Source organism: Miniopterus schreibersii (assembly GCF_964146895.1).
Source record: "Miniopterus schreibersii genome assembly, chromosome: 10".
NCBI lineage: Eukaryota > Metazoa > Chordata > Mammalia > Chiroptera > Miniopteridae > Miniopterus > Miniopterus schreibersii.
The window spans coordinates 19,574,667-19,600,874 of record NC_138110.1 but is presented as its reverse complement, the minus strand read 5'-3'; the positions used below and the strand labels follow the sequence as shown (position 1 = coordinate 19,600,874).

The 26,208-nt window shown below is 42.6% G+C and overlaps 1 pseudogene across 1 annotated transcript; it reads right to left on the bottom strand.

Moving 5' to 3' along the window:
* Positions 1-945: 945 nt before the first annotated feature.
* Positions 946-2,650, bottom strand: LOC308562269 (keratin, type II cytoskeletal 8-like; annotated as a pseudogene). Its single transcript has 2 exons — positions 2,049-2,650; positions 946-1,809 (listed from the first exon to the last, which is right to left on the bottom strand). The product of its transcript is annotated as a keratin, type II cytoskeletal 8-like (transcript).
* Between the last annotated feature and the right edge of the window lie 23,558 nt (positions 2,651-26,208).

Genomic DNA, 26,208 nt, shown 5'->3' with positions numbered 1-26,208 from the left:
ATATAAGGACGCAGATGGCTGGTTGTTGAGGCTGTAGCAAGGGAGCCCAGCTGGTGTGGCTCAGTGGTTGAACATTGACTTATGATCCAGGAGACTGCAATTCGATTCCTGGTCAGGGCACATGCCCCGGTTGTGGGCTTGATCCCCAGTAGGGAGTGTACAGGAGGCAATCAATGACTCTAATCATTGATGTTTCTCTCTCTCTCTCTCTCCCTCTTTCTGAAATCAATAAAGATATATTTAAAGAGAGAGAGAGAGACTGCTGCAAAGGAAACAGTTATTTCTTCTCTCTTTGTGATGGATTCTGAATGTAGCAACCAAACTGGTCACGTGTCAGTCTGCTTTGCTGGTTGAGACGGTCGAGTTTGTCCACTCATCTGTGCTGCTGTCTGTCTAGTTTTCATACACAGGCAAGACCTAAAGTCGGTACCACTTGGCTCCAGGTTAAATTCTTTGTGCTCTGTGGGATAACAGTTTCCCATATATATTATAAGGCATATATTATGTCCCTTAACCTCTATTAAGTAACTGACATTTACTGCTTTCACCCTGGGTCAAGACACCTCTGTAACAGAGAGGAGAAGAGAAAGAGTTCATTGCCCTTGTTTCACTATGTATAATTTTGTGTAACAAACCGCCCCCAAACTCAGTGCCTTAAAACAACAGTGATTTATTATTTCTCATGGGTCTGAAGGTTGACTAGAAGTTCTGCTGGTCTTTCATTTTTTGGCTGAGCCAGCTGAGACTTTATTTTGGAAAAAAACACTTGATTTGGCTTTTAAGTTGGGGGCATAGGGAAAAGGTAGTCCCCCTGGCAGTAAACTCCCACCCCAAGGGTGAACAGAGGACTGCGGCTGAGCCTCAGGTGGGTCTCCTGTGCCCACTGCTCCCCTGCACAGCTCCTTTCCCACAGGCTTGGAGGACAGGAGGGACTGCAGTATTCATTCACTTAGGCAGGACATCAGATGATTCAGACATGACCTTCCCATTGTGGGTCTCAATCGTCTTTACAACCACCACCTTGGAGGAGCTGGTGCTGCTGAAGGAGCCAGAGGTCCCGCCAGAGCCCAAGTTGGCCTGGAAGCCGATGCCATAGTTGAGGTTCCCGTAAGATGGGCTCAGCACACCTAAGTAGCCGCTGGTGGTCTTAGTGTGGATACTCATGTTCTGCATCCCAGATTCTTGCCGGTTCTCCTTGCCCTCCAGCTGCTTCTCCTTGTCCTCTAGCTGCTTCCTGTAGGTCGCAATCTCCACATTCAGGGCCAGCTTGATGTTCATGAGTTCCTGGTACTCCGGCAGCTGCTGGGTCATGTCCTGCTTGGCGTTTCTCAGAGCAGTTTCCAGCTCAGCCACCTTGGCCTGATTGTCCTTGATGGCCAGCTCCCCACTTGCTCGGCATCAGCGATGGAGGCTTCCAGGGAAGCCCTCTGGCCTTTGAGGCCCTCGATCTCAGCCTGGAGTCAGCTGATGTTCTGGTTCTTCTCAGAAATTTCATTCTTCGCGTGGCATAGGTCATCCCCATGCTTCCCAGCCAACGTCTGCAGCCCTCGTACTTGATCTGGTACATGGTCTCAGCCTTGGCCCGGCTGTGGTTGGTGATCTCCTTGTACTGGGCCTTGACCTTGGTGATGATGCCATCCAGGTCCAGGGAACAGTTGTTATCCTGGACAGGACCATGGATGTGCCGGAGATCTGGGACTGCAATTCACAAATCTCTTCATACAGCTGCCTGTAGAAGTTGATCTCATCGGTCAGCCCTTCCAGGTGGGACTCCAGCTCCACCTTGTTCATGTAAGCTTCATCCATATTCTTCTTCTTCTTTTTTAAAAAATATATCTTTATTGATTTCAGAGAGAGGAAAGGAGAGGGAGAGAGAGAGAGATAGAAACATCAATGATGAGAGAGTCATTCATTGGCTGCCTCCTGCGCGTCCCCGACTGGGGATCGAGCCCGCAACCCGGGCATGTGCCCTGACCGGGAATTGAACCCCGATCGCCTGGATCCTAGGTCGGTGCTCAACCGCTGAGCCACGCCCGGTCGGGCTCCACATTCTTCTTGAGGACAAATTCATTCTCCATCTCTGTGCCCTTGCTGATCTCATCCTCGTACTGATTCAGGTTCTCCACCAGCCCCTGCATGTTGCCAAACTCTGCCTCCAGCCTCAGTTTCTCCTGGGCCAGTGTGTCCAGCTGCCGCCGAAGGTTGTTGATGTAGCTCTCGAACATTTTTCCCATGTTATTGCGAGTGGTCTTTTGCTGCTGACAGGTTCCATTTGGTCTCCAGAATCTTATTCTGCTGCTCCAGGTTCTGCACCTTATCGATGAAGGAAGCAAACTTGTTGTTGAGGGTCTTGATCTGCTTCTTCTGGTTGCATACCACCTGGATGTTAGGAACCGCATTCAGCTTCAAGGGGCTTAGCAGGCTCTGGTTCACTTAGACAGCTGTGATGCTCCCCATTTTCCCAGTCCCGCCACAACCCCCAACCAGACTCATGTTGGTGCCCGGGCCAACCTGGTAGCTGCTGCCCAACTGGAAAAAAGATGAGGAACTGATGCGGGTGCCGGGCCCACTCAAGTACAAGTGGCTGCTGAAGGCCCTGGGGGCCAGAGGTGGACACTTTGTAGGTCTTCTGGGTCACTCTTGGGGACATGGTGGAGGCTGGAGTGGAGTCCCTGCTGGTCTCTTTTGGGTCCTTTCATGTAGCTGCATCCAGTAGTTGGATTGGCTGGTTGGAAGACTTAAGAAGGCCTCTATCACATGTCTGGGGCCTGGGTGCTGCTGGATGTCTGCTGGAATGAACCAATCCTAAGCCTGTTTACCCTGCCTCACCTGTACCTCTTGTGGAAGCCACAATAAAGGCTCTTGCCCATCTTTTCTTCCTGTCCCATCTGCCTCCTGACTGACCTGGTGATTCCTCAATGGCCCCCTGCACATGGCACCTCCTCTTCTTGGGAACTGTGAGTAACAAACTAGAGTGTATTTGTGTATCTATCTCCACTGTGAGGTCCTTTGGGGCTGCAACTGCAATGAATTTGTGCTGAGCCATTGACACTTCCAGTGTGGAGTCTGTAGCCATGAACAGGTTATTTTTTTTGACTGACCTACTAATTTTATTTATTTATTTATTTGTTTTGCACAAAACAGATCACCTCAGAGATTCATGTTGCAACTCGATCCTTGTTCATTCCATGTTTTTGCTAACAGCCAATGAGCCCAAATCTAAATTGCACTGTGTTCAAAGCACCTCACCTATTGCGAATTCCTGTTCCACGTAGGTCCCTTCCTCCCTCTCTATGGCCCTGTGTGCTGGACTCTAGTCTGGGTGCTGTCTGCTCTCAGGACTCAGCACAATTCCTCCCTCCCTCCTAGAAGCCCGCCTTGACTTCTCCAGCCTGTCATGAGCTCCCTCTTCCTTGAGCTCAAGCACTCTGGCTTATCTTCCCTTCAATACTCTTCATAAAGTAGCGTTTGTTTTCACTGCAGGGTTCCCACAGTGTTTATTGATCACCCAATTGCTCTCTTCCTCCCTCTGCCCCCTCCAGCCCCTTGCTGGCCAGGGCACCTCCATTCTACCAGGTACAGGGCTCAAAATGATGAAACCAGAGCTGCACAAGTGGAACCAAGCTGATTGCACAGGAAGTGACTTATGGGTTTTTATTTTCAAAAGTCTCTCTTGTTGGAACAGTGTCCGGCAGCCTCCTCTGGTCACTGATCATACCGATTTGTGTTTACCCTTTCAGATTCCCAGATCTTACAGGAGTTAACAGAGGAGGTTCACAAGCATGATTATCAGAAACAAGAGCCTCTCAAATCAACATCTTGCTTTCCATTAGTAGTGTCATCCATCAACGTCCTGATTCGTTCCCTCAAGTCTTCCCACAGGGCGTTAGCTCATCGCCCCAGCAACCCCGAAACTGCAAACTGTCCTTTGGTCCCCACTGAATTCTGATGATGCCAAACGGAAGATTCTTTCTGCAGAGCAGGCAGCCTATAGTGCATGTGCCAAAGCTCCTCTGAGAGGAATTTTGGTGGTGTTCCGAGGCTGTCATGACCCGCGCCCTGTGTGAAACCGCGCTTAGCAAAGGTTGATTATGGTACAAATCTGACCTGTCACTCTGCTTAAAACCCATAGCTCCCCTTTGCCGTATGATTTAGTTCACTTTTCTTTTTAATTTTTTAAAGTTAAATTAAAAAATTTTTGAGATGATTGTAGGTGCACATTATGTGCCAATTTTAAGGAATAAATACAGCAAGAGTCCCTTTACCCTTAACCAAGTTTCCCCCAATGGTAACTCTCACAAAATTATAGTACAATATCACAAATGAGATACTGCCATCCTGCAGAAGAGGTAGGGTGCTCTGGCAGAAGGAGGATGGGTGCTCCTCCTTGCTGCTGGGTGGGGGTTCTGGCCCCCATGTAGTCTCTATTGACACTATAAAGGGGAATTATATCTAGATGGACAGTGACATCCACACCTCCACCCAGCCTCTCTGGCACCTCCCCAGTGTAGGGATTGGGCAACTTGTCACAGCCTGGTGGGGTGGAATCTGGGCTCCTCACCCTGCCTTTGCTGGCGTGGGGGGCATGAGGCCTCAGTGTTTCCTGTGGAATGTGGCTGGAGTAGAGCTGTTACGTAAGTTTTCTTTCTTTCTAGGTTGTTCCTTTCCTGGTCCTTTGGCTAGAGAGAGCATGCTTTTGCTATGGCTTTCTTGTTTGTGTCTGTTGGGATTTCTGGGTTGCCAGGTACATCATCTCCAGGTCTAGAATAGGTAACTCCCTCTCCCCAACCCCAAATAAAACCACCCAGTGTCATTTCTCAGGTCCTGAGGCCTCTCTCTACTCTGCCTTTTTCTCTCCACTTTCAGAATCTTATTGAGAGTGTCCAGGGTTCTTAGTTGTGCTTAGTGGGAGGAATAGGAAAAAGTACATGTAGCGCATCTTTTTGGAAGCAGAAGTTCCCAGGTGTCTTTTTCCCTCTTTAAATATGAAATGCCACAAGCTGTCCTCTGCTGACCCCTCCAGCACTCTCATAACACCTGCTTCATGCCTGATGCTCAAACAGCAGCTACCTGTAAAACAGCCCTGCCATTGCTCCTGCGGGTCCCTTCGCCCACACTGTTACTAATAAAAACACACTTATGCAGTGCTTATTATGTGCCAGGCACTTTATATGTAGTAATTATGTACTATTATTAAGTACTGTTATTACAGAGATGAAGAAACTGAGGCCCAAAGAGAGATTAGGACCCAGGCATCCTGGCCCTGCAGCTGCACTCCTGACTGCGCCACTCTGCTGCCGCCCTGCCCGTTCTGGCTACCTGACTTGCGTGGGCATCAGAATCCCCTGGAGGACTTGGAAACACAGACTGCTGGATCCACCCCCAGAAATTCTGATTCAGGACCAGTGGGGCTTAAGAATGTGCATTTCTAACAAGTTCCCAGGTGATGCTGATTTTACTTTCTGGGACCCACACTTTGCAAACTCATCACTTTCCCACCCGCTCCTTCACCCCAGTTTGCTCTGCCAACGGCTCCACAGCCTTTCCATTTGCCACAGGTATCACCTCACCTGATTTGACCCAGTCTTCCCTCTTCCACCCTCAGCTATTCCTCCCAAGCTTCCTCAGCAGTCTCTGTACTTCTCAATTATTCTAGTTGCCACATTATATAAAAAGTACCTGTTTATACATCTCATTTCCATCCCCTATCCCCCTTGAGGGCAGAGAGGTTAGTGCAGAACAAAGTATACATTATTTGTCTTTGTAGAGTCACCTGGGGTGACTGTGGAAAGGAGATTCCTGGGCCTGGCCCCCTGAGTTTCTGAATCAGTTGATCTGGGGTGGAGTCCAAGAACCTGTACTTCAAACCATCTACTTACATGATTCTGATGCAGTTGGCCCACTTTTGAGAAATGGCCCTAGAACTCTGCATTGTGTTTGGCGCTAAGTGCTCAATAATTATTTATTAACTGGATTTTATTGAACTGAACTTTGAAATGAAATGGTGACCCCCGATCACCTTTTCTGTGTTTTCTCTCTACCTAACCCTCATCCCATGATGGCAATTTTTTCTAAAACCGATGTGTTCCCTCCCCCCAAATTATTTCTTTTCCTCGCCTATCAGATCTTTCATTCACATGCTTCAGCTGATTTCAGCGAGCTGTTGAATAAACTTGAAAATATTTAAACAATATTTTGGGGGTTATCTTTTTAATATTGAGACATAATTAACACAAATCTCAGGTGTTCAGCCTGAGAAATTTAACCTGTATACACCTGTGTAAGCACCACTCAGATTGTGGGATAAGACATTTACAGCACTCAGCAGGCTCTCTCAAGACCTCTTTCATTCCATACACCCCCTCCAGGGTCACCCACTCTGACTTTTATCACCACAGATTAGTTTTGCCTGTTCTTGAACTTCATGTAAACAAAATTATAAATAATGTACACTTTTGTATCTGGCCCTTCGTGCTCAACATTATGTATGTGAGGTTCATTTATGTCTTTGTATGTAGCAGTAGTTCTTTTTCATTGCTGTGTTGTATTCCATTTTATGACTATAAAACAATCAACTATTCTTATGTTGGATATATTTTTTTGGTTGCTTCTTTTAAAAATTGTGATAAAATACACATAATATAAAATTTAACATTTAACATAAGTATACAATTCTGTGGTATTAAGTACATTTACTATATTGTGCAACCATTACCACTATCCATTCCAGAACTTTTTTCATCTTTCCAAATAGAAACTCTGTACTCATTAAACAGTAACTTCCCATTTCCCTTCCCCTGGCTCCTGGCAACCACCATTCTACTTTCTATTTAGATAAACTTGACTACTCCAGGTAGCTTATGTAAGTGAAATCATATAGTATTTGTCTTTTGTGACTTATTTCACTTGCAATAATGTCCTTAAGCTTATCTTTTTGTAGCATGTATCAGAATTTCCTTCCTTTTAAAGACTGAAAAATATTCCTTTCTATGTATATACCACATTTTGTTTATCTATTAATTTGTTGATGGACCTTTGGGTTGTTTCTACCTTTTGGCTATGGGGAATCTCTCTTTTAGTTTTGGAGTGTCCATGGCAGGTCCATGCTGCCCCCAAAGAGTGTACACATGCAGATACTTAGGGCCATGTGCCAAGGGAGGAGGTCACTGGGTTATCATTCCTTGGAGATCCTGCAGCTGGAGAGAAGTGTTAGTAGAAATTTGGGAAACAAAGCAGGAGGCTCTGAAGCCTGGGAAGCATGTCCAGTGATATGCCACCCTGAAAATGTGCAGAAGAGAGGGAGGAGAGTGAGCAGGGGTGCAAATATATATAGGTGAGTCTAGCAGCCAGCTGGAAAATAATTCCATGACATCCAACTATTCATCGGACATTTTCAGTTTCCTTATTCTATGACCTAACGTCCTTTTGAAGGCTGGGTGTTGATGTTTGCTTCTACCGCCATGACTTCTACCGTCATCTATATACTGATGATTCCCCAAATCTGTCTTATTAGCACTAACTTTCTCTTGGGCTCTAGAACCATATCTCTGTCAGCTTAGTTGACATGTATTCCTGTACATCCACAGATACTTCAAATTTAATATGCCCTAAGTAAAAATTATTTTTTTAGCCTTGATGGATTTTATTACAGTTTACTCATTATGGAGGCCAGAATTCCAAGACTTTTTTTAAACTCCTTTCCCGGGTTCCATCCTATTGATTCTACTTCTAAACTACCTCTAGAATCTAGACCATGTCCTTTTACTTTGTATTGCCATGCCTGAGTTTCACCCCATGTCTTGTTTCATAGACACCTTTCCCTTCGTCCATATTGCTGTTAGGGTTATTTTCCCAAAGTAGATCTGATCATGTTATTTGCAACCTCTCCTCTTATCTTTAAACCTTTGAAGTCTCCCCACTGACAACAGAATAAGCTTTATGCTCCTTAGTATGGCCCTTAAGGCCCTCCAGGACCTATCACTCAACCAGTATCACAGTCCATTTTACATCTTTCACCGTATGGTTCCCCTATGCTGACCATTTTTCACGCTCTCTACTATTGGGCTAATTTTGTGCCATTCTGTCTAAAAGTGGAACACTTCCAGTTCTACTCATTTTTGAAGAAGTAGGTTCCCCTGCCATTCTACTCTCATTATTTTTCTTGGAGGAGGTAGAACTTTGTGCAGAGTCTGGAACGAAGGCTCTTGAAGTTCTTCATGCTACGTTACACATCGGAGGGTCCTCCCGTAGTCCCTGGGTGCCACAGTGTGAGTCTAGGCTTAATGCCCCCTGATCTGACCCAGTACACTCTTCTTTGGGTCTTTGGTGGAGGTGGCAAAAGGAACTGTGTTTGAGTCCACCTTCTATATCCTAACATTCTGATCTTTGGCATATGAGCCTCATTCGTCAGATTGGGATAATATTACCTACTGTGTGGGAGTTTTGAACAATACATGGATAGATATGTGGGAAAGCCTTTTATAAGCTGTAAATCCTATAACTATTGGTTATTATTAATATATACTTCACTCTTTTACTCTTTCCTTTTTAGATTTCTCTTCTTCCCCCTTTCCTCTTCATTTTTCTACATCTTTTCTTTTCTTATTATTTTCCATACATGTTTGCTTCTTTCCCTTCAGACTGATAGTCATCTCAGAAGCAATTTTAGCCCTACTTGGTGCTGCTTAGATTTGACCCCCATACGTGCATAAGGCGCCATCAAACCGTCCTGTGATTGGAACCATTCTTACAGTTCCGTGACTTGTTCAAACCCCTCTTCTGGGAGTTGACGCCTCCTTCCTGGCCTGGGGAGGAGTTCTCCAACTTACACAGTCTCTTTGTTGTTGGCCTTTTAAAAAAGACTTTCTGTGTAACATTGTCAACGGATTAACCTTTAGGCCTGCAAAAAAAGATAAAAAGGGAGGAGACTATCAAAGCACTAATATTTTCAGCTGTTTTTCAAGGAAAGGTGCATCAATCATAGAAATGTCTTTGACTCCTGTTTGGTTACTGCACCAACAATTGGGTATGACTTTCTGAGCTAGAGGGAGTTAATGGTTTCTTGGGGTAATAAAGCTGTCAGGAGGAGGGAGACTTTCATCTCACACCGTAAAAAATGTGAAAGCATTGGGTGGCGGCGCAAGGACATTGAGGAGATGGCAACATCTGCAGAATCTAGAGACCTAAGCAGTCTGGTAATTTATGGTCCTGAGAGAAAAGCATTAGGCCAGGAGCCTGGAAGCCTGGGTTCCATTCTCATCCCCATCACTGACTTCCAGAGTGACCTTGGGCAAGTTGCCTGACTTCTTTGCTTCTTATATTCATTCTATAGGCAGAGATACCAATATTACTTGTATTTATCAATTTTCTATCCTAAGAGAGTTTTTATTTCTCCCTCTCGCTAGATAAACGAGGCCCTTTGGAAGCTGTTGAATAAATCCAAGGTCTCTCTCTCTCCATATCTATCTATATCTATATCTATCTCTATATAATTTTTTTTTGAAAGAGCTTTATTTTATTAAGAACTCATCAGACATCAGACCTGGGATGCCAAGAAATTTAATATTAAAGCTATCCCAGTTTTAAAGAGGAAGAAGTTGCAGCTCAGAGAAATTGGCATTTGCAGAATCAGAACTTTTAAGTTCCTATTAATCACACTAGGTTTCCCTTGTTTAACCACAGACCCACAGGATAAAAGAGTAACTTTGCAAATAAAATCAGAGGCTCTTGAAAGTAAAACTATCTGTTTTTAATTCTAGACAAGTGGGTTATATTAGTGTGGAATAGCAGTGAAGTATCCACAGCCCAGCTAGGTGTGTCACACAGCAAAGTGGAGCAGGGACAGAGTGTAGGGCTCAATTCAGGTCCCTTCTCCATGCAAACTTCCCAAGGTGCAATGACGTCACTTACTCATATGTCTTATCACTCCTGTTTTTTAATTACATTTCATTGTTTGAAGTTTTTTCTTTTATTATAATTTTATTTTTAAGACATGGTTATTCCTGTGGTAACAAATTCATTCATTCATTCCACAAATATTATGAAGTGCCCATGAGGTGTCAGTCAATATGCTGGCCTGAGAGATAGAGTACTGGGCTCATCAGATGTGACTCCTGCCTTCATGGACCTTGGGAATGACTGGGGAGAGAGACAATAAAACATTGATGTGCCACCCTGGCCGGTGTGGTTCATGGTTAGAGTGTCGGCCTGCGCACCAAAGGGTCACGGATTCGAATCCTGATCAAGGGCACATACCTGGGTTGCAGGTTCGATCCCTGGCCCAGGTTGGTGTGCACGCAGGAGGCAACCAATAGATGTGTCTCTCTCACATCGATATTTCTCTCTCTTTCTCTCTCTCTCCAAAAATAAATAAATAAATAAATAAATCAATGGGAAAAAATCCTCCGGTGAGGATTAACAAAAACCAAAACCAAAAAAAAAAACCACACACAAAAACAAAGGAAAAACACACATTGCCATGCCAAAATCCGATTGCAATGGTGATAAGTATGAAGAGAGAGAAAGCACTGGAGCTGTTAATAGAAGTGGTGACTGTCCCGTAAATGATTTCACCTGGTGCTGTTATTATAGCTCCCAAGTCCCTTTTTCATCTTCTAGAGGTCACTCCATCTTCCCTACCAATATCCCTTCCTCACTGTGGTGTACTTAAAAACTTTTTAATGTTATTTTTTCATTTTAAATTATAGTAAAACACACATAACGAAATGTATCATCCAAATCATTCTTAAGTGTACAGTTCAGTAGTGTTCAGTACCTTCATATTGCTGGGCAACCACCACCTCTATCCATTTCCAGAACTCTTTTCATCTTGCAGAACTGAAACTCTATGTCCATTAAACAAAAACTCCCCACTCCCCTTCCCCTCAGGCCCTGGTGACCACCATTCTATTTCCAGTCTCCATGAATTTGACTCTAATGGGTATCACAAGCAAGCGGAATCTTTTGTGACTGGCTTGTTTAACAGCATAACGTCCTCAAGGTTTATCCATGTTGTAGCATGTCTTAGAATGTTCTGCCTTTTTAAGGCTAAGTAATATTCCATTGTATGTATATACCACGCTTTGTTTACTCATTTATCAGTTGGTGGACACGGGTTGCTTCCACTTTTTGGCTATTGTGAATAATCCTGCCGTGAACTCAAGTGTTTGAATACCTGTTAGAGACCCTGCTTTCATTTCTTTTGAGTAGATACCCCAAAGTGGAATTGCTGGTTCATGTGGTAATTCTATGTTCAGTGTTTTTGAGGAATGTGTGTTTTGCATTTAGTTTTTGTCCTGACTATAGCCACACTGTCTCTTGCCAGTAATATGCCTGGTGGCCAGTACAGAGTGTGTCTGATCCACATTTTCTTTTTTCTTCACTTAGGAGGATTGTGCCAAAATGATGATGCCCTTCCACTTTTCCCCTTTCCTGACCCACTCAGAACTTGGCTACGACCCCCCAAGGCAATCTCTTTAGCTAAGACACACACACTGTCCTTTATGGTTCTCAATTCATTGACTCATAATATCTAATTATGGTAGATAAGTGAATATAAGATAATCAGTGATAATATCAGGGGAAGTACGGTGGTTCTCCCTTATCTGTGGTTTTGCTTTCTGGGGTTTCAGTTACTTGTGGCCAACCATGATTTGAAAATATTACATGGAAAATACCAGAAATAAACAACTAGTAAGTTTTAAATGGTGTGCCCTTTTGAGTAGTGTGCTGAAATCTCGAAGGGCCTGGGACGTGACTCGTCCCTTTTTCCAGCATTTCTACTCTGTATCCACCCTGCACCCCTTAGCCACTTAGCCTTCTGGGTTATCAGCTCTATTTGTGGTGGCATCATTGTAATGCATATGTTCAAGGAGCCCTTATAGTAGCCTAACGCTGTGTCACCACGCCTACGTTTCACCTGACTTCACCTTATCACATAGGCATTTTATCATCTCGCATCATCACTAGAAGAAGGGTGACTACAGCACAGCAGGCCCTCCAATAATGTTGCTTCATTCAACAGTGCTTGTTACAATGTTGATGAGAAAAGAAAATTCCATTTCCAGCTGGGGCCACAGTCTATGTCGAGTTTTCACGGTCTCCTCATGTCTGCATGGGTTTTCTCTGGGTCCTCTGGTTTCCTCCCACGTCCCAAAGATGTGCACGTGAGGTGAATGGTGTTTCTACATTGTCCCATCTGAGTGACTGTGGGAGGGTGTGAGTGGCCCTGTGATGGAAGGGTGTCCTGTCCAGGGTGGGTTCCCACCTTGGTCCTGAGCTTCCAGGAGAGGCTCCGGCCACTGTGACCCTGAACTGAAATAAGCAGGTTGGAAAATATCTTACTTATTTTTATTAGTCTTTCTTAAATGTTTATATAGCTCACATTTATTTCAGTGTTTAATAGTAGAAATGTCTTGGGTTTTATTTAGAAGTTTGGTGATTTTTTGTGACCAGAAATATGACGTAGGAACTTAACTCTTATTTATGTCAGTTAGCCTAAGGTAAAATTGGTTTCATCAAATGTTGTTTGGCTTAAAGACAGTTTCTAAGAACCTATTGAAGATGTTAAATGAGGACTTACTGTATACAGTACAATAAGATATTTAGAGAGATCACAGTCAATTTTATTACAGTATATTATGATTATTCTATTTTATTATTAGCTGTTTTATTAATCTCTTACTCTTTCTAGCTTATAAATTAAACTTTATCGTAGGTATGTATGTATAGGAAAAACATAGTACATATGGAGCTTGCTACTAAATGTGGTTTCAGGCATCCACTGGGGGTCTTGGAATGTATTCCACATTGATAAAGGGGGGCTACTGTAAAAGCTCTTTGTCTGAAAGTGAATGTAGAAATGATAAAGAAGAAAATCAGTGCCATCAACCTCAAAAGCCCTTGAATGCCCATAACCCCTCCCTCAGAGTTTTTACAAGCTTCCTTGCTGTCCAATCTGCCTTCAATTCGTTCTTCTTTTCCTCAAATTTCAGCACTGACAATAAAGCAAAAAGCCATTTCTTATTCAACTCCATTGTTCTTCTGTGCTGTCTCATTACAAATTTTGAATTACATTGTTTTCTACTGTTTTTCATTGCAAATGTGCAGAATTTCAATTACGTTAAGATCCCTGGCAACCCTGGAATTTATTATGGAACAAATAGGCCTTTTGAGGGCTAACTGAAGAACTTAACCACATACTTATAAATAAATATTTAGAATATAATTCTTTTGCAAGTAAGACTGTCCAGATTATAAACTCTTTATGGTACTGGATTGTTTTCCATACAGTCATCTCTTCTAAAGTGCCTGTTGCAATGCCTTACACACAGGAGGCATTTCATGGATATTACTGAAAGTTTCAAAGAGGGAGATTCCACATCCTCTCTCGGGGTAGTTCAGGTTTGGTGTGTCACAGCTGCTTTTGTCTTCTACAGTGCAGCTGAAATCAATTTCTATTGGCTTTGTCCTTTGTTAAGCTAGATGCAGCTGATTTTAAATCTAATTAGGTTTTTAAAAAATTATAAAATGCCAACCGTACAGAAAAGTACAGTGAATTATTTACTATACACCCACCATTTATCCTTAACAGATACTAACATTTTGCAATATTAGCTTCAGGTAGTTTTTCCTTTAAGAACTAAAGTGGTACAGTTAGGCTCTCTCTGTTTCGCCCCCCCATTGTTGTCCCTCCCCCCTTCTTTCCTTCACCAGAGATAACCAACATCTGTAAGTTGGTTTGTTTTATTCTCATCTATAATTTAATATTTTACTACGTATATGCGTTTCCATAAATAATATAGGTATTGTTCTGTGCATTAAATAGATATTAACAGTAAAATGCTGTATGTATCCTTTTGCATTTTGCTGTTTTCACTTAACATTAATTTTGAAATCTATCCATGTGGATACATGTAAATATGGTTCATATATATTAATTGTTATATGGAATTCCATAATATGAATAAACCATAGTTTATTTTTCTACTCCCTCTTGATGGACAGGGTTTCCCAGGAAGCAGGACCTAAGGCCAAAGCTTACATGGAGGCCAATGCTTCTTAGGGTGTGTGGTCCTGGGGAAGCAGGAGTGAAGGAAAAGGTCAGTGAGTCAGGAAAGGAGGGAGAGCTGATGTGCGGATGCTGGCCACTGCTTGCTGGCCACCGCTGCTGATTGCTTGATCTTGCAGGACTATCTGCTGCCTACTGATCTGTTGGCACTTCATACTCTATGAACTATTATGTCTCAGGACAATCCTTGGGAAGCAAGAAGAATTCAACCGCCACTTGTCTGCCCTTTAGGAAAATTTGGCCCATATAGGGTTGCCAGATTTAGCAAATAAAATATAGGGTACCAGTTAAATTTGGATTTCAGATAACCAACAAATAATTTTTTAGTGTAAGTATGTGCCATGCAAGATTTAGGACATACTTACACCAAAAAGTTATTTGTTGTTTATCTGAAATTCAAATGTAACTGGTGTCTTGTATTGTATCTGGTAAATACAGCTCTACCAGGTATTAATGCCCCGTGCTTCTTAGAGAGTGCCTGTGGGGATGCTGACTGGGTCCTTGCATAATACCTTGCACATCAGAGAATTACAGATCTGAAGTTGGAAGTCACCTTAAGGGCCATCTAGGAGAGTATCTCTCAATTTCATTCTTCTGAGGCTCATAACACACTCCTACTTATAATCACGGCTAATAATATCTAATGGTATCTCAACTGGGGCATATGTAAGTATCAAATGAGAATGTGGTAGTGGTGGTATGTGTGTGTGAATGAGAGAGGGAGAGAGGGGGGAGGGAGAGAGAGGGGTGTTAGGACAGAGTTGGGAGGCACATATATTTTCAAAACATATTTTTTAAAAATTCTTCAGTTGATTCCAATATACCCCCCCATTCCCTGGTCAAATCACTGATCAGCTTCAGGGATGATGGAAGACTTTCTAAGGTAGTGCTGGTTTGAGCTAAAATTTGGGGGCTTGACTAGAAATTAACTACATAAAGGACAGTGGGATTGAGGAAAGCATTTCAAACTTCGGGAGCAGCTTTTTCAAAGGCTCCTGTGTGGGAGGGAACACGGTATGTGTGGGAAAACTGAAAATGGGGAGAGTGGCTGAGAGAAAGGAGGGGAAGAAGGATGAGGTATGTGGCTGGAGAGACAGGTATAGTCCCCATCTGTCCTGTAGGGCTTGATATGCCATGTTAAGGATGTTGGAGTTGATCCTAACAACAATGGGAAACCATAAGATGATCTGAATACATGAATTCATCTTATTTTTATAAGAACAACATTTGGCCCCAGTGTGTAGAGCAGATTTGAGAGGATATCATTTAGGCCTTGAGTGCCTGGCTGGGATATGATGTTTGATTGGGCTAAGAAATGGAGATTCAGAGGAGTAGATGGATTTAAAAATCCTTAATGGGCAAAATCGACAGGACTTAGTGCTTTGAAGTGAAGGAGAAGTATTAATAAAGGACTAGATCTTTGGCTTACATGGTTTGATGGTTAATGGAGCCAATCATTGAGATTGGGAACCTTGAAGCAGGATGGATATGGAATTAGTGTGGACCTATTATTATGAAGTACTTTGAGACATCTGAATGAAAATGTTAAAGGCCATTGAATGTTTGGATGTGATGTTTGGATGAATGACTTGGGCTGGAGTTAGAGGTTGGTGATCCATGCCATGGGCATAAATGAGAATGCCAAAGTGCCAAGTTAAAGAGAGACCAGACAATCCGGACTTCTTCTGAGTAGTAACTAGTTAACTTGATAAGCTAATTCTTAAGCAAATCTCTTGAAAGAAGAGACTGACTGCTCTCCACTCTCCCAGGCAACCAAGCAGAGGAGCCCTCTGAAGAAATGCCTTAACCCAAAGGGGTAACTGTAGAGGAAAAAATTTAAGTTGTGTGACAAGTTTGGAGGAGGGTATATTTGAGCAGGCAGGAACTTGTGGTGTCTCAAAAGCCACACTGGGCTGGAAGCTGCCTTCTGGTTCTACAACTATAAGAGCTTCCTGTTCTTCACATATAATATGTACTAGACAGAGGGTAAGCAGAGAGACACTTAAGACATTTAAATTCATGAATACGTGAGACCCAAGAAGCAGAATGCAGTTCTCTCTGTTCTCTGTTTTGTTTTTGTTCTAAGAGGCATATAAGAGAAAAACAGGAGGATACGGAAGAATTTTTTTTTTTTTTTGGTAAAGAAATTTCTAGACGGTCTCCTGACATCAATGCCAATTCAGCATCATCTCCTGCACCTTCTCTAACTTCTTCCATAACAGTGAGCCTTGAGCAATGATAGTGCCATTTATTGAGTGTCTTACATGCATCGGACACATGGAACCTCTATGGAACACACACGATGTGGATAGTATTACTCCCATTTCACAAATAATAAAAAAGGGAGACTCAGAGAGGTTAAGTAATTTGGGTAATGTCACCTAGCTAGTAAGTGACATACTGGCATTTGAATAGAAGTCTGTCAAACAGCGCCACCCCCTACTCAGTATATTTCTCTTACGTGTTCAGAATGAAGCCCTCCCACCATCTAGATGAGACTGGACCCTAAAGCAAAGGTTCCATTCTGTCCTCTAGGGTCTACTTTGTAATGTAGGAAAGTGGACTCAGATGTATTGGAAACTTGCTGGGATAGAAAGGATTGTTAGGAACTAGCCTTTCTTTGACTAGAGAATTCAGTCAACTAGAACGCTTCATTCCCCGCAGGCTCCCATTAATTCCTGTTTTACTGTGTCACAGGGGAAAGTGAGGGGATCGCTGGGGGGGGGGGCGGGGGGGAATGAGCCATGCAAAGTCTGAGTGTGGCAAGTCTGAGGATAAATTACCTGGTTAAGACTGGGGCGCTCTCTTTGTGCTTGAAGTTTTATTGACTTTGAATTCCAATCAGATGCCTCACATGAGTTCTTCACATCAGAGTGACAGCCTTGGGAACAATCCCTATGCCTCCTGTGGTTTTCAAGCTGTGTCTTAGAAGCTTTTCTTGGTCCTGTTGGGCTGGTCAGCTTTTTCATTTATTTTCCTGATACCTTTGGGGTTATTTATTTTACTCTGCATTTAGGCCTGAGAGATCTTTGTATAATTATGACCTCATTGTTTGAATAGCCTTCTTTTTAAGAGAGAAAATTAAGAGGTTAAAAAGTCCAAACACTTCTGAACCAGTCTTCAGTTACTCATGTGCTTTGTGCTCTTTCAGTTATTTTTAAATGGGGATTTCCATGGAGAATGAACAGTGGGAATGGACTCTCTGCAAGTACATATTCTGGGTGGTAGTATGTCATTTCAGTGCAGCTGAGAAGCCCAGGGCCTTGGATGTCACCAAATCTGGAGATTCTCCAAGATGTGAACTGTCCAATAGAGGTAAAGAAGACACTTTTTCTGCCAGGTCATATCTTCAGCCTTGATGAGGAAAGAGTCTGAATAATAACACAACTCACAGCAAGAACTGCAAGTTATTTGTGCAATTGCTGTGTGCCAGACTCAGAGCTAAGTGAGTCTACATTTCCTCTTTCCCCTTTCACCTGCACAAGTAACCTTTTTGGATGGTCATTGTGTGGGACTCTGCAAATCCTCTGGGGCCATCTCACATCAGCCTCTATTGTTGTGACCAGGTCTGAGCAGGCTTTAATGAGCCTTGTGTAGGTGAGACCAGAGGGAGCCTCTCTTTGGCCTAAGCCTCCCACCTCCCACTTCCTACCTTGAGGCTTCTCCGATATCCGGCCTTGGGATGCGGGCTGAGTTCATAGATAAACCAGAGCCAATAGATAAATGCTTCCCCCTTTCATTCTTCAAGCAGACCCTTCTGAGAGCCATTTTACAGGTCTTCTCAGAAGGTCTTAGTGAGATCCAACACCGGTCAGTCACCTGTAACCCTGGCAACTTGAAAACACCCTTCTGTTCCATTCTCTCTGTCCCTCATGCCTGCTCCCTGGGATCACTGTCACAGGAACTCTCTGTAGGCGAGCCTTTGTCTCAGGCTCTGCTCTGGGCTGTGAGGCAGGGATGCGGAACTCAGTCTAGACAAATATTATGGAGGGGTGGGGGATTCTGTAATCAAGTGGTCCTCTTTGCTCCTGCTACTCTTATCATCTGTTGGTGACTCCCTAATGGGAAGGACTTGCAGTGGCTTTCTCCCTATGAGAAACCCAGGATTGGCTTTTCCCTAAAAGTTACAGCAGTTAGTGCCACGGAGGGCCTGCAGAGCTACAGTGTATGACCCCCAACTCAGAAATTTGTATTAACTACCCTCCTTGAGCTCCCCAGTCCCAGGCAACCCCTGAATTGTTGTCCTAAAATCAAGTTTTGTTGCTCTTCACCTTTATCTTAATCACTGGGAACTATGGACATTCTGGAGATTCATGTGTAGGGAGGTTCTGAGAGCCGAGCCTGCCAGGGACTAGTTTTAGCTGAATCTTCCTCAAGGTGAGTCTCAGGCTTTAGTCTCCCTCCTCCTAGCTCATTGTGCGATCATCCCCATGCCACAGATTAGGAAACTGAGGCTGGGGGAAGCTAAGTAAGGAACTTGCCTGAAGTGGTGGACACATAGGACGTATCTGACACATAGGACGTATCTGACACATAGGATGTTATCTGACACGTAGGACGTATCTGACTTTGCAGCCAGGTTTCCCTGGCCCTGAGTCCCATGTCATAATCACAACACAACGCTGCCTTCTAGCTGGCTGTCCCCTTAGGATGGGGATGTCTTGTGAGCTCCCCTCCCAGGACTATAAGCTGAGGGCATCTAGGCTGCGACAGCTGAGCAGGGACTCTGGGCCTGGAGACTAGGTGTCCCTACAATGAGAACTTTAGTAAGTACCGTATCCCCTCTGTTTGCTATCTTTGTGGGCTCTTGTCTGTTGCAACACAGAAATTAAGAGTGGAACTCTTAATATGAAAAGGGCTTGTGCTCTTATCTTTGGGCGCAGGACAGGCAAGGTGCTTCCTGGGATGAAGCCAAGATTGCAGGAGGGGATGGAGGGTAGAGTGGGTGGAGAGGCCGCAGGGCAGAGGACAGGGGGGTGCGGGCTGGCAGCTCCAGGAAGGGAGAACCCAAGGTGCAACTCTGGACTGACGCCAGGATCTGGGCCATGGTGGTAGGAAGTCCAGTGTGGGCAGGGCCGGCTTCCTGGGCTGCAGTTGCACAGAGCCCTCTGCTTCGAAGGGCCCCGGCTCGGTATTATGCTCTGCTGTTGGAATCTTGAAATTCGTAAATTCTGAACAAGAAATCCTGCATTTTGATTTTGTACCAGGCCCTGCAAATTATGTAGCCTAATCCCGAGAGTGGGGTTTCCTAACATCTCATTTACCCCTCGGTAGCCACGGGCAGCCCCTTACTGGTGGGATTTCTGAAGGTGTGAAAAGGACTGTTTGCTTCAAAGCACCTTCCCACCTTCCTTTTGCTTGGGGAAGCAAAAGGAGTTAAGGATTTAAAATGCAAATTCCCCTGGGAGAGAAAAATGTAAAACGCCAAATGCTGCAGTCTCCTTGGGGGCAGGTTTTAATGAGGGTGGACGGAGACTGCGCATCTATACTGGAATTTAAGGCAGGGTGATGGGGTGGGGGAAGGAGCAAGCAGCATCAGTGCTGGAAAACTATCCCAGGGGATGTCGAAGCTGCAGATATTGAAGACTTCTGTGAATATTATTGCTTTCCTGGAGCTTCTCTTATACCAAACTGAATTATTTTTTGGTACTGTATTTAAAAATATTTTTAAAAAATATACTTTTATTAAATTTATTGGAGTTACATTGGTTAATTAAATAGGTTTCAGGTATACAGCACTACAATACATCATCTGTATGTTGCACTGTGTGTTTACCCACCCAGTGTCTCGTCTCCTCCCATCACCATTTATCCCCCCTTACGCTCCTCTCCCTGCCCCAGCCCCCTTCCCTCTGGTAATCACCATACTGTGTCTAGGAGTTTTTTGTTTTTTTTGCTTAATCCCTTCACCTATTTCACCCAGCTCCACCCCACCCCCTAGCTGTCAGTCTGTTCCCTGTATCTATGAATCTGTTTCTATTTTGTTTGTAGTTTATTTTGTTCATTAGATTCCACAGATAAGTGAAATCATATGGTGCTTGTCTTTCTCTGCCTGGATTATTTCATTTAGCATAATACTCTCCAGGTCCACCCATGCTGTTGTGAAAGGTACGATTTCCTTCTTTTTCATGGCCGAGTAGTATTTCATGTGTAAATGTACCACAACTTTTTTTAGCCACTTTTTAGCTACTGATGGGCGCTTGGGCTGCTTCCAAATCTTTGCTATTGTAAATAACGCTGCAATGAATTAAATTAAGTTCTATTCCTCAAACTTCGTTTACTCTGAGCCATGGTTATCTTTTGTATAATGGAAATAATAGAGAAGTCGAAGGGTTAAAGTGAGGATTAAATGACCCAATACGTAGGAAACACCAATGGCATGCTGAACACTGGCCGTTTCTTGAGCCAGTGTCCATTTCCTTTTTCTCTTACAACGTCAAGTGTACACAGAGCTCCAGACAAAGGGAAGGGCTCACGTATTTATCTGGGTAATTTGGCCAATGCCTACTATTAAGGGGCAGATGGGATTTGAGTGTGAATCACCAGGTCTGATGCTTTACATAATGATGGTGATATTTCAAATAAATCTTTTGTGACCTCAAAGGTACAGCTTCCAATTACAACTTTGTTATAGCTGAGCAAGAGATTTTTCTAGGTCGTAAGAATTTCTAGTGAGCCTCCCTGAAACTCCTGTCGAAGCTACAGCTTGACTCTTAACAGATTCATTTGCTTTCATTTAACCTATGTGAGTATTGCCTTGGGGAGATTCTGTTCTGGGAATCCATCTATATTACACACACTGGATATTTCACTCTTCTCAAGATGTGTGTGTGTGTATGTGTGCACACATGGGTCAACTTTACTTTTTAGTCTCATAATCAGTTATTTGGATGTAAAGAATAACTAAGTATAATGACTCCGTATTTTTTCACCAGCAAATATTCTTCTAGGCATGTTCTCCTTTATTTTGTTCACTGTTTCTAATTTTCTCTGGTAGTAAAAATTTAATGTAATACATAGGTCAAGAAAAACTTTCTTCACCCTAATCAGCCTCAGTGTGTGTTTGGAGGGTGTTTTTGACTAGTGTATTTCTCCTGTTTAAGAGTTAAGATTTGGCTAATGTCTCAGCTAACCCAAGGCTAAAATTTTTAGGTTATGTGAATTTGAAATGAAAACCAACCCCAAACAAACAAACAAACAAACAAAAAGTAAGATAGAGAATCTCTGGTAATCTCTTCCCTTCGTTTAATTTCTACTTCACTTTTTATGTTTTTACCATAACATGATATACTTTAGGGACCCTGAAACAGATTTTGCACAGGTATATTTACTCTTTGTCTGCCATATGTAGGAATCCCCATTTGTCTTTAAATTTTAATGGTGTTTGGCCACACTTGTTTTCTCCTCTCCTTCAGGGACTCCAATGGCACAAATGTTAGATCTTTTATAATAGTACCACAGGTCCCTGAAGCTCTCTCTGTACATTCTTTTTCGATCTATTTTTTTCTTTTTTGTTCAGATTGGATAATTCCTATTGTTATATTTTAAAGTTCACTTATTCTTTCCTTTGTCATCTCCATTCTGCTGTTAAGCTCATTCATTGTGTTTTTAAAATTTTATTGTATTTCTGAAATCTCCATTTGGTTCTTTATATTGTCTGCTTCTTTGTGTACCCTTTCTATTCTGTTGTTGTTGTTGTTTCAAGCATGTTTTGATTGCTTGCTGAAGCATTTATATGATGGCTGCTTTAAAATCCTCGTCAGGTAATTCTAACAGCTGTGCCATGTTGGTCATTCTGGTGTTGGCATCTGTATTAGTTTTCTAGAACTACTGCAATGAATTACCACGAATGTGGTGGCTTACTACAACAGAAATTTATTCTCTCATCACTTTGGAGGTCAGAAATATGAAATCAAGTTGTTGAAAGGGCTGCGCTCCCTTTGGAGGCCCCGCCTCTTCCAATTCCCAGAGACTCCAGGCATCACTGGGCTTGTTGCTGCATAAGTCCAATCTCCACCTGTCTTTACAGGACCCTCTCTGTGTTCATGTGCTCTCTGGGAAGGACACAGGTCTTTGGATTTAGGACCCATCTAGGTAATTCAGATGATCTTATCTCAAGATCTTTAACATAATTACATTTGCAAAGACCTATTTTCCAGATAAGGTAATGTTGGCAGGGTTACCTTATTTGGAAAACAAGGTATTAGGGTGTGGGTATATCTTGTTGGGAGCCACTATTCAACCTATGCAGTGTCTGTTTCTTTTTTAAACTGTTTTATTGTGGTATAAATGACATACAAAATGCTGTACATATTTAATGTATACAATTTAATGAGCTTGCAGATAAGTATACATCTGTGAACCATTACCACAGTCAGTGCCATAAATATACCCATCACCTCCAAGAATTTCTTCCCACTCTCTCTGTTTTTGTGATTAAAAATACTTAAAATAAGATCTACCCTCTTAGCAAATTGTATAGTACAGTGTTGTTAACTATAAGCACTATGATTTACAGCAAGATTTCATCTTGTATAATTGGAACTTTGTATCCTCTGACCAACATCTCCCATTTCCCTAGCCCCCCAGCCCCTGGTAACAACCATTCTCTCAGCTTCAATGATTTTGCCTATTTTAGATTCCTCATTTAAATGGGATTATGTTCTTCTATGTCTGGCTTACTTTACTTAGCATAATGTCCTCCAAGTTCTTCCATGTTTTTGCAAATGACAGGATTTCCTCCTTTTTTATGCTGAATAATATTTCATTGTATGTAAATACTACTTTTTTACCCATTTATCTGTTGCTTACATATCTTGACTATTGTGAATAATGCTGTGATGAACAGGAGTGTGTGTGTGTATGTATGTGTGTGTGTGTATGTGTGTGTGTGTGCATGTACAAGTCTATTTTTTGGAAGAGTTTAAGAAGCATTGGAATTAAGTCTTTAAATATTTGTTAGAATTTACCTGTGAACCATCTGGTCCTGGGCTCTTTGTTGGGAGGTTTTGGATTACTGATTCAATCTCTTTTTTTGTCATTGGTCTGTTCAAACTTTCTATTTCTTCTTGAATTCAGTCTAGATAGGTTGTATGTTTCTAGGAATTTATCCATTTTTTTTCTAGGTTGTCCAATTTGTTGATGTATAATTATTCATAATAGTCCCTTATGATCTTTTTAGATTTCTGTGGCATGAATTGTAATGTCTCTGCTCTTTCATTTCTCACTTTATTTATTGAATTCTCTCTCTTTTTTCTTAGTTCAGCTAAGGGTTTGTTGATCCCCCCCCCCCAAAAAAAAACCCCAACTCTTTAACTCTTAGCTTTGTTATCTTTTTCTACTGTTTCCCATTTTTTATTTCATTTTTTTCTGCTCTAATCTTTATTATTTCCTTCCTTCTGCTAACTTTGGGCTTAGTTTGTTCTTTTTCTAATATCGTGAGGTATGAATTTAGGTTGTTTGAGATTTTTTTCTCTTTTAATGTAGGCATTTATCACTGTAAACTTCCATCTTAGGACTGCTTTTGCAAGTTTTGATACGTTTTTGTTTTCATTTGTCTCAAGGTATTTTTTTTAATTCCCTTTTGATTTCTTCTTTGATCCAATGTTTGAGTGTGTTATTTAATATCCACATATTTGTGAATTTTCCCATTTTTCTTATGTTATTGATTTCTCATTTCATTTCATTGTGGTCAAAAGGGATACTTGGGATGACTTCAGTCTTTTGAAATTTGTTAAGACTGTTTTGTGGCCTAGCATGTGAGCTATCCTGTGTAACACCCCGTGTGTGCTTGAGTAGAATGTGTATTCTTGTGGGATTCGTGCACGTTGGTTGTTGAGATCTGAGAGCTGGTTGCTGTGAGCCCCTTCCCTTCCCTTTGTTCTTAGGTGACCCCAGATGATCCAGCCATGCTGATTCCCCCAGAGTTCTGGGTGGGTGAGACGGAAGTGGGCCTTATAGGCAGTGTCCCAAAAGGCTGCAGAAGCTGGATCCTCACTTCACCTTCTTTCTCCCCCATGGGAGAAACTGTAGGCTGAGGGGGTCTCTCTTGGCACTGAGCTGTGCTAGACTTGGGGAGGAGTAATGTGGGTAAGTGAAACTATTCTTTTTCCTCTTTTCAATGCTGCTGTTCTTGGATTTAACCTCTCAGTTGGACTCTGTAGCTCTCATAAAGGTTTTTTTTGTCTGTGGGTAGTTGTTAGATCAGTGTTTCTGTGGGAGAATGAGGGCTGGGACCTCCTCTTCTGCTGTCTTGCTCTGAAAACTTTGCTGAGTTCCTTTTTTCATCCAAGTTGAAATCTTCCCAGTTCTTGGTATGATAAGTGGTCTTCAGTGGAAACCTGGGTATTTTGGATATTAAGTTGTGAGACTGGTCTGGGTTAAACCTTCTGTTCCAGGAGGAATTTTTGACACTGCGCTGGCAGGCAAGAGAAACAATGCCTTGTTACTGCTGGGTGTGGTTACAAGTCCCCGTTCTCCACTGGCCTTTGTTAACACCTAGAGTGAGAGGCTTCTCATTACTGCTGGCTGGGTGGGAGCTCAGGGTCTCCCTTAGGCCTACTGATTCCATACTGGCTGGGAGGAGGCGCCTTGATACTGCTCCCTACACGGCCTCCAGCGACATCGTGGGTAGACAGCTCATTACAGCTGGGCTGACTCTCCATTAGGCCTCTTCCGACACCACACAACGGGGAGGGAAGGGGGGCCTTGTTTTCACCAGGCGGGGGTGGAAATCTAGGCTCTCCACCCAGCCTTTGCTCGCAGCTTTTGCTGTGGTGTTGACAAGAATGGGGAGTCATTGTCTAAAAGTTTCTGTTTTGCTAAGCTGCTCCTTTTCTGGGGCTTTGCTTAGCAAGAGCAGGCTTTTGGGGTTTTTTTTTGGGTCTGCACTCATTAGTGTTTCTGGGTGCTGGTTTCTCCACCAACACCCACTTTGGGATACATGTGGCAGAAAGAAAACCCAGGGAACTCACCAAAGGTCCCGAGATCCCTGGCCAGTCTGCCTTATTTTCTCCATCTTTCAGTCTTTTAATGTTTGTTTTATATACAATGTCCAGAGATTTTAACTATACTTAATGGAGGAATAAGGAAAGGATGTCTTTAATATGATTAAAGACTATTTACTTTTTTGGAGCAAAACCCTTTTTTTAATATCATGTGTCTCTTCTAAAAATTATATAAATATTGATCTACCTTTTTAGTGCTTTCATAGTTTCATCTTTTATATTTAAATCTTTAAGCAAGTGTTTATCAAAATATGGCCCATAGATCACAATTTCTGGGTTCCACCTAAGAACTGCTGAATCAGAATCTCTGAGAATCTCCCTTTACATCAAACTCTTCACATGGCTAAATATATGCCAAAATTTGAGATCTATAGTTTTATCCATTGAAAAAAAATTGATGTAAGTAGTAGGGCAGGAATCTCACCATTTCCACCCCATAAGTGATTAGCCAATTGTCTTAAAACCATTTATTAAATTGTTCTCTTTCCTGCACTGATTTAAAATGCCACCCTGATAAAATATTAAATTTGTATATAAATATTTGGGTTTGTTTCCAGATGTTCCATTCTGCTTCATTGATCTGTCTGACCATTCTGGCGCCAGCATCTTCCTTTTTTAATTGCTATAATTCGAGTCTGTGCAGACATCTGAATGTTGCTTTGCACCAGTCCCTAAAAGCCTCCCAGGAAACCATTTGCCAGGAGAAAATTAGATGACTCACATGTGAAGATGCTTTGTAAATTGCAAGGATCTCTGGCTTCTCAACCCACCCCTGACACCAGCACTTCCTAAAACACTGATCTCATCCTGTCCCTTCCTGACTCCACAACCTTACTCATAAGGTGAAACTAATTATCCTGGCATTCAAGGCCCTTCCTCTACAACCTGGTCTCCATCTACCTTTTCAAAATGACCTCCCACTTGCCTTCAATAAAATCCTCTTCTCTAAAAAAATTTATCTACCCTGTTTTCCAGACTAGCCTGACGCATTTCCTGCACTTGGTCTTGTCCCCCTCACCTTGAAGGGTGTCCTTCAAGGCCAAACTCCTTCCAGAAATCTTTTTATCTGAAGTTTTACCTGACCTGTCTTTGCATTCACGGCACTCACTTTACACTTAACACATACTGAACTAT